We start from the raw sequence: 16,224 nt of genomic DNA, 5'->3' as shown, positions 1-16,224 counted from the left end.
CACTTTATAATTTATGAAATGAATTTAATAATTTATTGTCACAATAGTGTTATGTTGTTTTGAGCAATTTGTTCGTCTCATCCCGATGTTTCCGCCATCGGTTGGGGTGTGACAGATTGGTATCAGAGCCATAACTATAGGGAATTAGGTAGGATTGCCTTACTTTTCCCTAGTCTATAGTAGGAATACTCTCATAACTATAGGGAATTAGGAATGCTTTGCCTAGTCTATAGTTTAGGAGTTTTTTTTTTTCAATATGTGTTGCTTAAAACAACCTCCCTTCTACCTCACTTGCTTCTCTCTATTTTCTTTTGGACTCTTAATATACATGCCTTTCCTAAGGCTAACACAATACACACTTGGAGGATTTGAAGACACTCTTACAACACAATCGAAATGATTCATCAAGATAGGGGTGATTCCCACACTTGGTGATGATTTTCACTCAGCTATACTTTGATTTTTGCACGAAATCTACCCTCAAGTTAGGAGTGATATCCAAACCTTGTTGGGAGTTTTCCATTTCATATTCTAGTGGACCCTTATCTTAGGATAAGTACCAACCACATTAGGGTACGATGTTATCAAGTTAGAGGTGATACTCGCATCTTGTTAACTAGTCCCACTCCTCGATTTTTGCTCTCGCTAAAGTTTCGATTTCCCAATCGATTAAGGACGTGTAGTAACTGGAAGGACAAATATCGTTAGTCGCCCCTCGATGAGAGTATTTGTCTATTAGGCCAAAGCACGTTTCCTTAATTCGAGAAGGTCTTCGATTCACTTTGGAGGTGTCGTATGTTACGTTCTGTGACGATCCATATTTTACGTTAAATCTCCTTTATGTTATCTCAATTATTATGTGTTTTACGTTTGAACGATTCATTCATTTCTAGCTAGGAGACACACTTCGCACTATTTCGTAACCTAAAACAATTAATGATACCCTCTCGTGAACAAATTAAATTTATTGTGCTTTCATTATACGTGTTACACTATGTGAAAATCTATGGCATTTCATTCATTTTGTTCTATGCGAACAACAATGTGAAACAATGTGCTACATCGTGCATTCATAAAAACAAATTCTTTTAAACATTATGATCAAGTCTCATCCTCATTTTGAATTCGTAGATGTCTTCATCTCGTCAACTTTCCAACTCGTCCAGAAGGTCAAGGGTCAGCTTACAAAAGAAGATGATGGCATTTATGGCCAAGCAGTTCGCTCGTCTTATCCCCAAAGTTGTGTCTGAGATCCAAGCTTCCAACACCCCAAACTCTTCCATTGACTCCAAAGTTGCCCAGCCTAAGCCTATTGCCTTTAACTACAAGCATTTTGCCTCCTGCCACCCAAAACCCTTCACTGGCCAAGAGGGTGTGACCGCTATGTTTGAATGGTTCGACAGCATAGAGGTCACCTTCATCAATAGTGAATGCCCTGATGAACTCAAGACACGTAGTGCTACTGGGGTCTTTCAAGCGAGAGCCCTAGAGTGGTGGACGAATGAAAGGAACATTCGTTCAAACGAGCTGGCATATGCATTGTCATGGGAGGAATTGAAGCAGCTCATGATGGAGGAATTCTGCCCTCCTCACGAGCAACAGAAGCTTGAGGAAGAGTTTTGGTCCCTCAAGCAAATTGGAGACGATAACCTCGCGTATACCATTCGTTTCAAGCAGCTGAGCTTTGTTGTACCTCACCTTGTCCTCACCGTTGATAGGATGATCAAGAAGTATATTCGTGGATTACCCCCTGTTATGAGAGACACTATCGAAGCAGCTCAGCTCGACAACATCGAAGCTGTTTATCGACTCGCTGCCAGTTTCAACGATAATCATGTTCGTGATAAGCAAGTCGCAACAACCACTAGGGTTGCCAATCAGATTACCATCGACACCGAAGCCCAAACAAACGGCAGCGAGGGCAGGAAACGAAAATTTCAAAACTCAGAGTCAGGCAACAGAGTCCGCGCGTGTTTCAAGTGTGGAGACACAACACACCTTCGCCCACACTGTCCCTTATGGAACCAAGAACGACAACCAGCCCCAAAAACTCCAGCCCTCAATGCCAACCAAGCTCAAGATGCCAACACCTAATGATAGAATCGTAACGATCAGCGTTGTTCTTCAACCATCATAACTATTGCATCGTTTCTTTTCTTTTGGTCTTTCATCTTGATTTCAAGGACGAAATCTCCTAAAGTAGGGGAGACTGTAACGTTCCGTATTTTTGAATTTTCTATTTATAGCTTTATCAGTTGTACTTTCCAATTGCAGTCGTTTGTACTCTCGTTTTACCCTATCTTGTATTTCGAGACTTGGATCATAATGAAAAAGTGCATCGTTTTGATCATATGCTTGTTTTGATACTATGTTATGACATGTTAAAACACGTTAAACTATGTCGAACACGTAAAAACAGTGGAAAGATATCCTAATCTTGACTCTCGAAACAAGTATTATCAAGAGATTACCCTAAACCAGACAAAATCGGGAATTCGTACGTTAATTCGGTAGTTTACCAGAAAGTTGGGTTAAATCGAATAATTACAATATTAATTAATATTAAATAATTAATTAATATTTTAATTGATTAAATAAATAAATTATTTTTATTTATCAAATTTTATAAAATAAATAAATAAAAGGAATTTTTCTAGATTTAAGTTAGTTTGGACCAACTTAGTTAGTTAAACCCTAGTTATATGCTAACTAGGTTAGTAGTTAATCAAAAAAAGGCAGTTAACTGGGTTAGGAAACCCAGTTAGGTCAGTTATCAAAAAAAAAAAAGAAGAAGCACAAAGGGGGGGTTTCTGTATGACCCGCCCCTTTGAAGAATCGAACTCGTGACCTCTCACACAACAAACAACACCTCAACCACTCGGCCGGGCATGCCACATCCAAACTATTATTTAGGAAACATTTGGAATTTATGCGCTGTTTACGTGTTTTCCTTTTGAACCTTTACCGCCAAAACAGAAACTTGCAGCAACGCGTTTTCTCTTCTCTCCGGTCAACTTACCTTATACAACCTTTCCATTTTCCTCCGACAACTGTGATTCCGCATTCCTTTTTCGGTATCAATCACGAACCTAGACACATATACGAATCAATCACAAGATTATTTCCATAATCCGCGAGACCCGTGAACACTATATAAACCGAGACCTCGTTTCCTCACAAACTCACACCACTCGAAACACCTCTCATTCACTCTCTGTTGTCCATTGCCGTCAACACACACCGCCGGAGAAGACTCCACAGTTGTCGGAGAAGACAACCGGAAGCACCGCCATCACCGGAACCTCGCCGGAGAAGACAGCCGGCCCGGTACGATAGTTCTCCGACGCTCTTTCTTTCTTCTTTTGTTCGATGACACTGTTTCATTGTTATTAATAATAATAATACTATTATTATTGTTATTAATCAGTTAATATTATTATTATTAATGTTATTCTTTTTAATAATACAATACAAGGTTTTTATTATAAAAAAATTATAAACCGGTTACAGATATATATATATATATATATATATATATATATATATATATATATATATATATATATATATATATATTTAAAATCAATAATATTATTAGATTAATTATTATAAATAGCAGATTTATTATTTCAGAAATTTTAATAGTATTAATCAGAAATTTTTATAAAAAATCAGAATATATATATTCAGAACTTTTATTGATATATTGAATCAGATTATTTATGAGTCTATATTGATCCGAAAATTTTTTTATTAATTTATATATCAGAATATATATATATATATTTTTACATCAGAATTTATATTATTAATATAATTAGAATTATTAATATTATCATAAATCAAAATTTTAATACTATTTTTTTAGAGATATTATTTTTTTTTGGATTAATATCATTACTAAATCAATTGTTAATCAAAATTATTAATATTATTTTTATGATTATCGTTATTATTAATATTAACAAACATTACATTTAATATTATTACCAATATTACTTTTGTTGTTAATGTTACTATCATTATTATTAATGAAATAATAATAACCAAGTTATTATTGTTAAACTTTATTAATACAAATATAAATATTATAAAAAAAATAATGTTAGTACTATTATAGTTATCCATATTAAAATCAGAAATAACATATTTATTTAATTTCTACAATTTTATCATTTTCTTATTAACGAATTCCCAAAACACAATAGGGTAATCTCTTGCAAATCTCTTGGATTAAATTCCTCTCCTTACCAAGAAACACGCAACGCACTCTAAGGTGAGTATACATGACCCATTTTCGTTTTACAATTTTTGGGTGCAATATGTATTCCTTATCAAATTACACAATCACGTTAAACATTTTATGCACACTCTATCCATACTCTATGTGATACATTTTAATCATGTTAGACATGTTATGCTACTGTAAACTCTCATGACTATGTGTTCATTAACTTTGCAAGCCTCCCCTAACAATGGTAGCGCTATAGGTTGAGAAACGCCCCTCTCGTTATATTAACGGGTATTGTTAGGTTAATCTATGTTAAAACCACCCATACTCTTTTGGGTAGGCACGTTAATTGCGTTAAACTTTGGTTTGGACACATAGAGTAACATCGTTTCGAGTATACTGTCAATATGATATTGTATTTCACATTTGGATATGAGCAACATTTTAAACACGTACTATGCTATGTATGAAAACTTGTATACTCGCCAACATGCTTTTTGTTGACTTTATTTTAATACATATTGCAGGTTGAATGATCAAGAAAACAAGAATCAAGCTAGGATGGACATTAGAAACCCACTTAGCATTTTTGATTATCTTTGAATGTTATGTTTATTTATTTGGAACTATGTACCCCACTTTATAATTTATGAAATGAATTTAATAATTTATTGTCACAATAGTGTTATGTTGTTTTGAGCAATTTGTTCGTCTCATCACGATGTTTCCGCCATCGGTTGGGGTGTGACAGATTGGTATCAGAGCCATAACTATAGGGAATTTGGTAGGATTGCCTTACTTTTCCCTAGTCTATAGTAGGAATACTCTGATACCATATTGGTATCAGAGCCATAACTATAGGGAATTAGGAATGCTTTGCCTAGTCTATAGTTTAGGAGTTTTTTTTTTCACTATGTGTTGCTTAAAACAACCTCCCTTCTACCTCACTTGCTTCTCTCTATTTTCTTTTGGACTCTTAATATACATGTCGTTCCTAAGGCTAACACAATACACACTTGGAGGATTTGAAGACACTCTTACAACACAATCGAAATGATTCATCAAGATAGGGGTGATTCCCACACTTGGTGATGATTTTCACTCAGCTATACTTTGATTTTTGCACGAAATCTACCCTCAAGTTAGGAGTGATATCCAAACCTTGTTGGGAGTTTTCCATTTCATATTCTAGTGGACCCTTATCTTAGGATAAGTACCAACCACATTAGGGTACGATGTTATCAAGTTAGAGGTGATACTCGCATCTTGTTAACTAGTCCCACTCCTCGATTTTTGCTCTCGCTAAAGTTTCGATTTCCCAATCGATATATTAAGGACGTGTAGTAACTGGAAGGACAAATATCGTTAGTCGCCCCTCGATGAGAGTATTTGTCTATTAGGCCAAAGCACGTTTCCTTAATTCGAGAAGGTCTTCGATTCACTTTGGAGGTGTCGTATGTTACGTTCCGTGACGATCCATATTTTACGTTAAATCTCCTTTATGTTATCTCAATTATTATGTGTTTTACGTTTGAACGATTCATTCATTTCTAGCTAGGAGACACATTTCGCACTATTTCGTAACCTAAAACAATTAATGATACCCTCTCGTGAACAAATTAAATTTATTGTGCTTTCATTATACGTGTTACACTATGTGAAAATCTATGGCATTTCATTCATTTTATTCTATGCGAACAACAATGTGAAACAATGTGCTACATGTTGCATTCATAAAAACAAATTCTTTTAAACATTATGATCAAGTCTCATCCTCATTTTGAATTCGTAGATGTCTTCATCTCGTCAACTTTCCAACTCGTCCAGAAGGTCAAGGGTCAGCTCACAAAAGAAGATGATGGCATTTATGGCCAAGCAGTTCGCTCGTCTTATCACCAAAGTTGTGTCTGAGATCCAAGCTTCCAACACCCCAAACTCTTCCATTAACTCCAAAGTTGCCCAGCCTAAGCCTATTGCCTTTAACTACAAGCATTTTGCCTCCTGCCACCCAAAACCCTTCACTGGCCAAGAGGGTGTGACCGCTATGTTTGAATGGTTCGACAGCATAGAGGTCACCTTCATCAATAGTGAATGCCCTGATGAACTCAAGACACGTAGTGCTACTGGGGTCTTTCAAGCGAGAGCCCTAGAGTGGTGGACGAATGAAAGGAACATTCGTTCAAACGAGCTGGCATATGCATTGTCATGGGAGGAATTGAAGCAGCTCATGATGGAGGAATTCTGCCCTCCTCACGAGCAACAGAAGCTTGAGGAAGAGTTTTGGTCCCTCAAGCAAATTGGAGACGATAACCTCGCGTATACCATTCGTTTCAAGCAGCTGAGCTTTGTTGTACCTCACCTTGTCCTCACCATTGATAGGATGATCAAGAAGTATATTCGTGGATTACCCCCTGTTATGAGAGACACTATCGAAGCAGCTCAGCTCGACAACATCGAAGCTGTTTATCGACTCGCTGCCAGTTTGAACGATAATCGCGTTCGTGATAAGCAAGTCGCAACAACCACTAGGGTAGCCAATCAGATTACCATCGACACCGAAGCCCCAACAAACGGCAGCGAGGGCAGGAAACGAAAATTTCAAAACTTACAGTCAGGCAACAGAGTCCGCGCGTGTTTCAAGTGTGGAGACACAACACACCTTCGCCCACACTGTCCCTTATGGAACCAAGAACGACAACCAGCCCCAAAAACTCCAGCCCTCAATGCCAACCAAGCTCAAGATGCCAACACCTAATGATAGAATCGTAACAATCAGCGTTGTTCTTCAACCATCATAACTATTGCATCGTTTCTTTTCTTTTGGTCTTTCATCTTGATTTCGAGGACGAAATCTTCTAAAGTAGGGGAGACTGTAACGTTCCGTATTTTTGAATTTTCTATTTATAGCTTTATCAGTTGTACTTTCCAATTGCAGTCGTTTGTACTCTCGTTTTACCCTATCTTGTATTTCGAGACTTGGATCATAATGAAAAAGTGCATCGTTTTGATCATATGCTTGTTTTGATACTATGTTATGACATGTTAAAACACGTTAAACTATGTCGAACACGTAAAAACAGTGGAAAGATATCCTAATCTTGACTCTCGAAACAAGTATTATCAAGAGATTACCCTAAACCAGACAAAATCGGGAATTCGTACGTTACTTCGGTAGTTTACCAGAATGTTGGGTTAAATCGAATAATTACAATATTAATTAATATTAAATAATTAATTAATATTTTAATTGATTAAATAAATAAATTATTTTTATTTATCAAATTTTATAAAATAAATAAATAAAAGGAATTTTTCTAGATTTAAGTTAGTTTGGACCAACTTAGTTAGTTAAACCCTAGTTATATGCTAACTAGGTTAGTAGTTAATCAAAAAAAGGCAGTTAACTGGGTTAGGAAACCCAGTTAGGTCAGTTATCAAAAAAAAAAAAGAAGCGAAAAGGGGGGATTTCTGTATGACCCGCCCCTTTGAAGAATCGAACTCGTGACCTCTCACACAACAAACAACACCTCAACCACTCGGCCGGGCATGCCACATCCAAACTATTTAGGAAACATTTGGAATTTATGCGCTGTTTACGTGTTTTCCTTTTGAACCTTTACCGCCAAAACAGAAACTTGCAGCAACGCGTTTTCTCTCCTCTCCGGTCAACTTACCTTATACAACCTTTCCATTTCCTCCGACAACTGTGATTCCGCATTCCTTTTTCGGTATCAATCACGAACCTAGACACATATACGAATCAATCACAAGATTATTTCCATAATCCGCGAGACCCGTGAACACTATATAAACCGAGACCTCGTTTCCTCACAAACTCACACCACTCGAAACACCTCTCATTCACTCTCTGTTGTCCATTGCCGTCAACACACACCGCCGGAGAAGACTCCACAGTTGTCGGAGAAGACAACCGGAAGCACCGCCATCACCGGAACCTCGCCGGAGAAGACAACCGGCCCGGTACGATAGTTCTCCGACGCTCTTTCTTTCTTCTTTTGTTGGATGACATTGTTTCATTGTTATTAATAATAATAATAATAATACTATTATTATTGTTATTAATCAGTTAATATTATTATTATTAATGTTATTCTAATTAATAATACAATACAAGGTTTTTATTATAAAAAAAATTATAAACCGGTTACAGATATATATATATATATATATTTAAAATCAATATTATTATTAGATTAATTATTATAAATAGCAGATTTATTATTTCAGAAATTTTAATAGTATTAATCAGAAATTTTTATAAAAAATCAGAATATATATATTCAGAACTTTTATTGATATATTGAATCAGATTATTTATGAGTCTATATTGATCCGAAAATTTTTTTATTAATTTATATATCAGAATATATATATATATATATATATATATATATATATATATATTTTTACATCAGAATTTATATTATTAATATAATTAGAATTATTAATATTATCATAAATCAAAATTTTAATACTATTTTTTTAGAGATATTATTTTTTTTTGGATTAATATCATTACTAAATCAATTGTTAATCAAAATTATTAATAATATTTTTATGATTATCGTTATTATTAATATTAACAAAAATTACATTTAATATTATTACCAATATTACTTTTGTTGTTAATGTTACTATCATTATTATTAATGAAATAATAATAACCAAGTTATTATTGTTAAACTTTATTAATACAAATATAAATATTATAAAAAAAATAATGTTAGTACTATTATAGTTATCCATATTAAAATCAGAAATAACATATTTATTTAATTTCTACAATTTTATCATTTTCTTATTAACGAATTCCCAAAACACAACAGGGTAATCTCTTGCAAATCTCTTGGATTAAATTCCTCTCCTTACCAAGAAACACGCAACGCACTCTAAGGTGAGTATACATGACCCATTTTCGTTTTACACTTTTTGGGTGCAATATGTATTCCTTTTTTGAGTAATTTTGTTAGAGGTCTTGAAATTTTTGAAAAGTCCTTGATAAACCTTCTATAAAATCCGGCATGCCCTAGGAAACTTCTGATTGCTCTAACGGAGGAGGGTGGAGGTAATCGAGAAATAGTGTCTACTTTTGCTCGATCAACTTCCATTCATTCGCTCGAGATTTTGTGACCGAGTACTATTCCCTCTGTTACCATGAAATGGCATTTTTCCCAGTTAAGGGCGAGGTTAGTTTCCTCACATCGGGATAGCATTCGTTCAAGGTTATCGAGGCATTGGTCATATGAATCTCCAAAGATAGAAAAGTCGTCCATGAAGACTTCCATTGTCTTTTCTATCATGTCATGGAAAATGACTACCATACAACGTTGGAATGTCGCAGGTGCATTACATAGAGCAAACGGCATGCGTCGATAGGCGAAAGTTCCGTAGGGGCATGTGAAAGTCGTCTTTTTTTGGTCTTTAGGTGCTATCGGAATTTGAAAATAACCTGAAAAACCACCCAAGAAACAGTAAAATTTATGGCCGGATAGTGGTTCTAACATTTGATCAATGAAGGGCAAAGGAAAGTGATCTTTCCTCGTTGCTTCATTTAATCGTCTTTAGTCTATACAAACTCTCCATCCTGTGACGGTTCTTATTGGTATTAATTCATTTTTTTCATTAGTTATTACTTTCATACCTCCTTTCTTCGGGACTACTTGGACGGGACTTACCCATGGACTATCGGAGATAGGATAGATTAGTCCGGCGTCAAGTAGTTTGATGGCCTCATTTTTAACCACTTCTTGCACATTGGGATTTACTCTACGTTGTGGTTGTATTACTGTTTTGTAGTCATCATTCATTAAAATTTTGTGCGTGCACATGGAAGGATTTATTCCTTTAATATCTACAAGCTTCCAAGCAATCGCATTTTTGTGTTTTTTTAAGAAGATTGACTAATTTTTCTTTTTCTACGCTACTTAATTTAGATGAAATAATTACAGGTAAATTACCCTCTTTGTCTAGAAAAGCATATTCCAAACCTTTCGGAAGTTCTTTGAGCTCAAGGGGTGGGTCTTTAGGAGACACCTTATTTTGTGGCTCATCAAGATCAAGAACTTTAAAAGTTTGTTCTATGGCGACCTCTTCTTCAACAAAGTGGTCAACTTCTTCAGTAGTATCGGGTGGCTCATCTTCATCTTCAATTAGGGGGTCATTATTGCCAAAAGGATATTTCATTGAACGCTCAAGATCTATGCTCCTTTTGAATGCCCCTAACTGAAGAGGTAGATTGTTAAATTTCCGGTTTTTCAAAGCTTCATGAGTTTTTACAAAAGGTTTTCCCAAGACTAGAGAAGCGTCATCGAGGATGACAAAGTCGGTTGGAATAACCATTTGATTTTTTTGAACCAAGACATCCTCAACTACACCGATTGATTTTATTACTTTCCGATTGGATAGAAAAATGGGTATTTGAAGTGGAGCAAAATCACTAATACTTAATTTTTCAAAAATGTAATTAGGCATTATGTTAATACAAAGATCTTTATCAATGGTGACATTACTAATAAATGAATTTTGAAAAAAACATGGAACCAGTGTAATTTTAATTTCAAACGGATCTTCTTTTATTAGTGAAGTTTGATCATGAGTTAACTTAACACTTATCATTTTCTCGATTTTAGTATTAGTGTTTAACTCTTTTAAAAACTTAGCATGAGTGGTTACTAAACAATGATTTTCAAAAGAAGGTGACAAGAGATTAATTTCTTCAAAATTAGACTCTTCTTGAATTTTAATGTTATCGGTCTCACCTCTTTCGTTGTTTATCTCATGAGTTGTGTCACACCCCGATTTCCACGCGTTTCACCGGTGGGCCCGGTGGGGGATTACCGTGACGTAGTTGGCAACAATATAGTCAAACCACAATATATAAATGCACAGCGGAAGCATAAAGATAGATTATATTTCAACCATCAAATGTAATATCCATGTATCACAAGTAGTTGAAATGAATCCACAGGGGATCAAAATGGAAATATAAATATTGTTCAACAACAGATATGGCATCCCAAGCTTGCGAGACTCTAACGATGCTTAAGGAGTGGCCAGCCTATTTCGTACAGAACCTGCATTTAATCTTTTTGGGGAAAATACGCCAGTTTACACTGGTAAATACATTCAACCGACACTTTTGTAAAAATGTTTAATAAAATTGATTTGAATGCACAAGGCACAAACTCTTTATAACTTGGGATAATTTATCAATTAAATCTTGTAAAAGAATTACATGTCACTAGGCGTTCGGTCGCCCGGGTCATGCCGGGTTTAAGGTTAATAGACACGCCACAAGGCATAAATCCGTGGCGGGAAAACCAACGGTTATACCTTTAATAATATAGACACATTGCGGGTGTACGCCTACACCGGTGTATCGGGGTCGTGGCCATTTCGTAAAATGATGCCAAGGATATCCGGGACATGGTCATTAAGCTCCCAAAGGCGAAAGCCAACAAAACAAATTTTTAAACGGGTCACATTGATAATACCCAACTACTAATGAGTTGGGGTCAATTGCCCGACCAAGCGGTATTTTAAATACCGTAACCCAAGCCCGTATAACGGAAAATAAGTTAAAAGTATTTACCTGAGCAAGTAATAACCTTAATCAAATAAATGCAAGTTTCTTTTACTGGTCTCCTACTCTGGAACGAAGGTTTAAACAACCTATTAGAATCCTAACGGGTCTTAAATTTAGCCTTAGCTTAGACCGGTCAGTTTCAAAGGATATATACGGTTTAATCGCGTGAAAGGCGAAAACTGGGAATGGAATGTGGTTTGGACCCAACAAGTTTGAAGACTTGTTTTATATGGGTATAATAACGACACACTGGATTTTGAGGTATAAACGATAAGGTTTGACCCGTTTCGGCTAGTTTATGTAAACTAGTTACATAAACCGAACCGTGCGCGCAAATGGCGTAATGGGTAATCCGTAAGAGTCCCACACAGGTTTCCTAAGTTAAAATGCTCTAAAGAGGTTGTGGTATCAGTAGGATACCTTCCATAGTGCCCGTAACAAGTTTAATTCCAATATATGCCCCGAAGGGGTATTTCGGTCGTTTTAAAGATTATAAAAGGGATTTTTGAGTTCTACAGGAAATCTGAGTTTTCCAAACAGTTTATAAAGTCCAAAATACTCTATTTATTATCTAAAATCAGTAGCAACTGGAATCGGGTCAAAATACCATGTAGAACTCAAGTTATGCCCGAAAAGGGTATATTCGGTAATTACCGAACCGATGCCATAACCGCAGGTTATGAGCAGGTTAAAAATAATTAAAAAACTTTAAAAATATCAAAATATTATTTTACGTCAGTGTGTAAAAGGTCTGGTGTCGAAGTTTGGGTTTAGATAGGCTTTATGCTAATTACGCCGTGTAATTACTAAAGTTTTCGTAATTGCGCTAATTAGCATAACTCCTATTTCTAGACCTCGGATTGACGTGAAATTTTAGGGACATGCTTAGAAATCAGTAACTATGGTTATTGTCCTTTCATATGTCCAAAATTCTCGTTTTAAAGTAAAAAGGGCGTTATGGTCAACTTTTAGGCGTTTAACAGAAATGTGCTAAAGACTCGGACAAACAACGAACCGGTCACAGAGGGTTATACCATCATGTAACCTAGTCCAAAGAGAGTCCTAAGGCATATCTAAATCGTACCATAACGGGTCAGAACTGAAGTAAAAGCAAAAGCAAAAGTCAAAGCTTTGCGACTTTCGGTTCCAAACCGGGTCAAAATAGTAAATGGTCGGATCAAACAAGCTTAGACTAGTTAATATACTTATTATCATGTTATATGAGTGTTAAAACAGGTTATACGCCATCTACATTACTGATTATGCATAAAATCGCTATTTAGCGTTCTGTTGACTTTTTCTAAGCAAGTTTGACTCGACATTTGGACTAGTTAGAGTGGGAATCAGAGGGTGCCCTTTTAAGGGTTTAAAGCCCACATGATTACCAACATATAACTACCTTTGATTCGGTTAATCACTGGACCATTTGTGATTAATCGTTAAGTCAATCGTTAATTACGACGGATTGACTTTTAGGTTATAACTAAGCAAAACTTAACCAAGGAAGGGTGGAGCATACTTACAGAAGTCTAATACAAGATTAGAAAGGCTTAGGAATGGCACTTGTGCTCCAGAAAGGCTACAAGAATGCAGAAGTGATGAGTGAACACAATGTGCAACTCATTGGCCTTTTATAGTGGATTTAATCCATTGAGATCATAACAACTAGGTCTATGATTGTGTCTAGATCATTTACAAGTGTTTCCTAGTGCCTAGGAGGTGTTAGGAGTCACCCATGTCCCTGAAAATATCTTACTATGTCGGTTTAACTGTTATAACAGCCAACAGCCAACTTTCTGTCGCTGGGCGTTCCTTACGGACCGTAAGGCAGGGCCTTTGCGGTCCGTAAGTCTTTGACAGAGAAAATGTTTTACCCTTTCGCACCTTACGGACCGTAAGGCAGGACCCTTGCGGTCCGTAAGCTCTTGTCAGAGGCAAAAAAAATAACCTTTCATGATTTGAATGGACAACTTGCAACGCATGATTTCTGGTTTAATTTTCAGCATAATGCCTTTAACCCATGCTTGGACAGTTATCTACTCTATCATGCAAAATCATTGGCTTGCATAAGGATAAAATTTTCTATGAATGATTTATTGAGCATTATTTTCTTAGGATCCAAATTAGTAAACGTGGACATCCTTTATTATTAGTACTTATCGGATTAAGGTATAATAGATGTTTGTTAATCATGTTAGGGTCTCGGGATCTATAATGAAGAAGTCGTTCAGAGGTATAAATTAACATGTCGACATATCTAAAAATCCTACCACACATCTTTTAATTAGATCCGGGTTTATAATACTTTTGTCGTATGTGACACGTGTCATTTATTTATTGGACACAAATTTTCGAGGTGTTACATCCTCACCCCCTTATGAGAAATCTCGACCTCGAGATTTATTGAAATAACTGAGGGTACTTTTCTTTCATCGTGGATTCTACCCCCAACGTGTATTCGGGACCTCTACGGGCATCCCATTTTACCTTCACAATCGGTATATACTTCCTGCGAAGTTTCTTAACCTGTCGATCCTCGATTGACACCGGTTTTTCAATGAACTTTAAGCTCTCATCGATGTGTACATCTGTATGCGGTATAACCAGTGATTCGTCACCGAAACACTTCTTCAGGTTACAGATGTGGAACACATTGTGGATACCACTGAGCTCTTCTGGTAAATTTAGTTTATAGGCAACCGATCCGACACGTTCGATTACTTCGAATGGTCCAATATATCTCGGGCTTAACTTGCCTTTCTTACCGAATCGCATCACCCCCTTCCAGGGTGATACCTTAAGCAATACCTTGTCGCCTACTTCGAAATTGAAAGGCTTACGCTTCAAATCTGCGTAGCTTTTCTGCCTATCACGGGCAGCTTTCAATCGATCGCGAATTTGGACAATCTTGTCCGTTGTTTCAAATATAATGTCAGGTCCTGTCATCTGGACATCTCCAACTTCTGCCCAACAAACGGGCGTTCTACACTTTCTACCATATAGGGCTTCAAAAGGTGCAGCCTAAATGCTCGTATGGTAGCTGTTGTTATAGGAGAATTCGACTAGTGGTAGGTGGTTATCCCAACTACCACCTAAGTCGATCGCACATGCACGAAGCATGTCTTCCAACGTTTGGATTGTACGCTCACTCTGTCCATCTGTCTGAGGGTGGTAAGCCGTACTGAAATTCAAAAGTGTGCCCAAGGATTGCTGGAAACTTTTCCAAAAGTGTGACGTGTATCTGGTATCTCTATCAGAGATGATAGATACAGGCACGCCATGAAGGGCTACAATCTTATCTACAAACAACTGGGCTATGATATCAGAGCTATAAGTCTCGTTTATGGGTAGGAAATGTGCTGACTTGGTCAGTCTATCAACTATGACCCATATTGTATCGTTTCCCTTCTTTGTTTTTGGCAACTTAGTGATGAAATCCATCGTTACCATTTCCCACTTCCACTCGGGAAGTTCGGGCTGTTGTAGCAAGCCCGACGGCTTTTGATGCTCGGCTTTTACTTGCGCACAAGTCAAGCACTTTGCTACATAGGTGGCTATAGAATTCTTCAAGCCTATCCACCAGAAATTTGCCTTTAAATCCTGGTACATTTTATCAGCACCAGGATGAACGGAATATCAGGAACTGTGGGCTTCCTGAAGGATCACGTCACGCAGACCTCCATAAACAGGAACCCATATCTTTCCATTCAATCTCAGAATTCCGTCTTTGCCATAGGATAACTACTCCTCAGTTACTCCTAGTTTTTCATTAGGATAGTTAGCTTCTAACACAGCTTCCTTCTGTGCAGCTAACAATCTCTCATTCAGGCTGTTCTTGATTTCAATGCTCTTGGCATTGATCTGTATTGGTTTTACTCTTTCTTTCTTGCTCAAGGCATCTGCGACTACGTTGGCCTTGCCTGGATGGCATCTTATTTCACAATCATAGTCGTTCAGAGTTTCCATCCAACGTCGTTGCCTTATATTCAAATCTTTCTGATTGAACAGGTGCTGAAGGCTTTTGTGATCAGAATAGATCACAAATTTAACGCCATACAAGTAATGCCTCCAAAGCTTTAGTGCAAATACAACGGCACCCAACTCCAAGTCATGGGTGGTGTAATTCTTTTCATGCACTTTTAATTGTCGTGAAGCATAGGCAATCACCTTGCCCCTCTGCATAAGCACACAACCCATACCGGTGTGCGATGCATCACAATATACGACAAATTCTTCCATTCCTTCCGGCAATGTCAACACTGGAGCATTGCTCAGCTTTTGCTTGAGGATATCGAAAGCTTCTTATTGCTTAGGGCCCCAATTGAACTTTATACTCTTCCTGGTCAAGGAAGTTAGGGGTGCAGCAATTCTTGAAAAGTTTTCGATG

This window comes from Helianthus annuus, chromosome 9, assembly GCF_002127325.2.
Source record: "Helianthus annuus cultivar XRQ/B chromosome 9, HanXRQr2.0-SUNRISE, whole genome shotgun sequence".
NCBI classification, from domain to species: domain Eukaryota; kingdom Viridiplantae; phylum Streptophyta; class Magnoliopsida; order Asterales; family Asteraceae; genus Helianthus; species Helianthus annuus.
The sequence above is the reverse complement of the archived record's forward strand: the minus strand, read 5'-3'. Positions refer to the sequence as shown.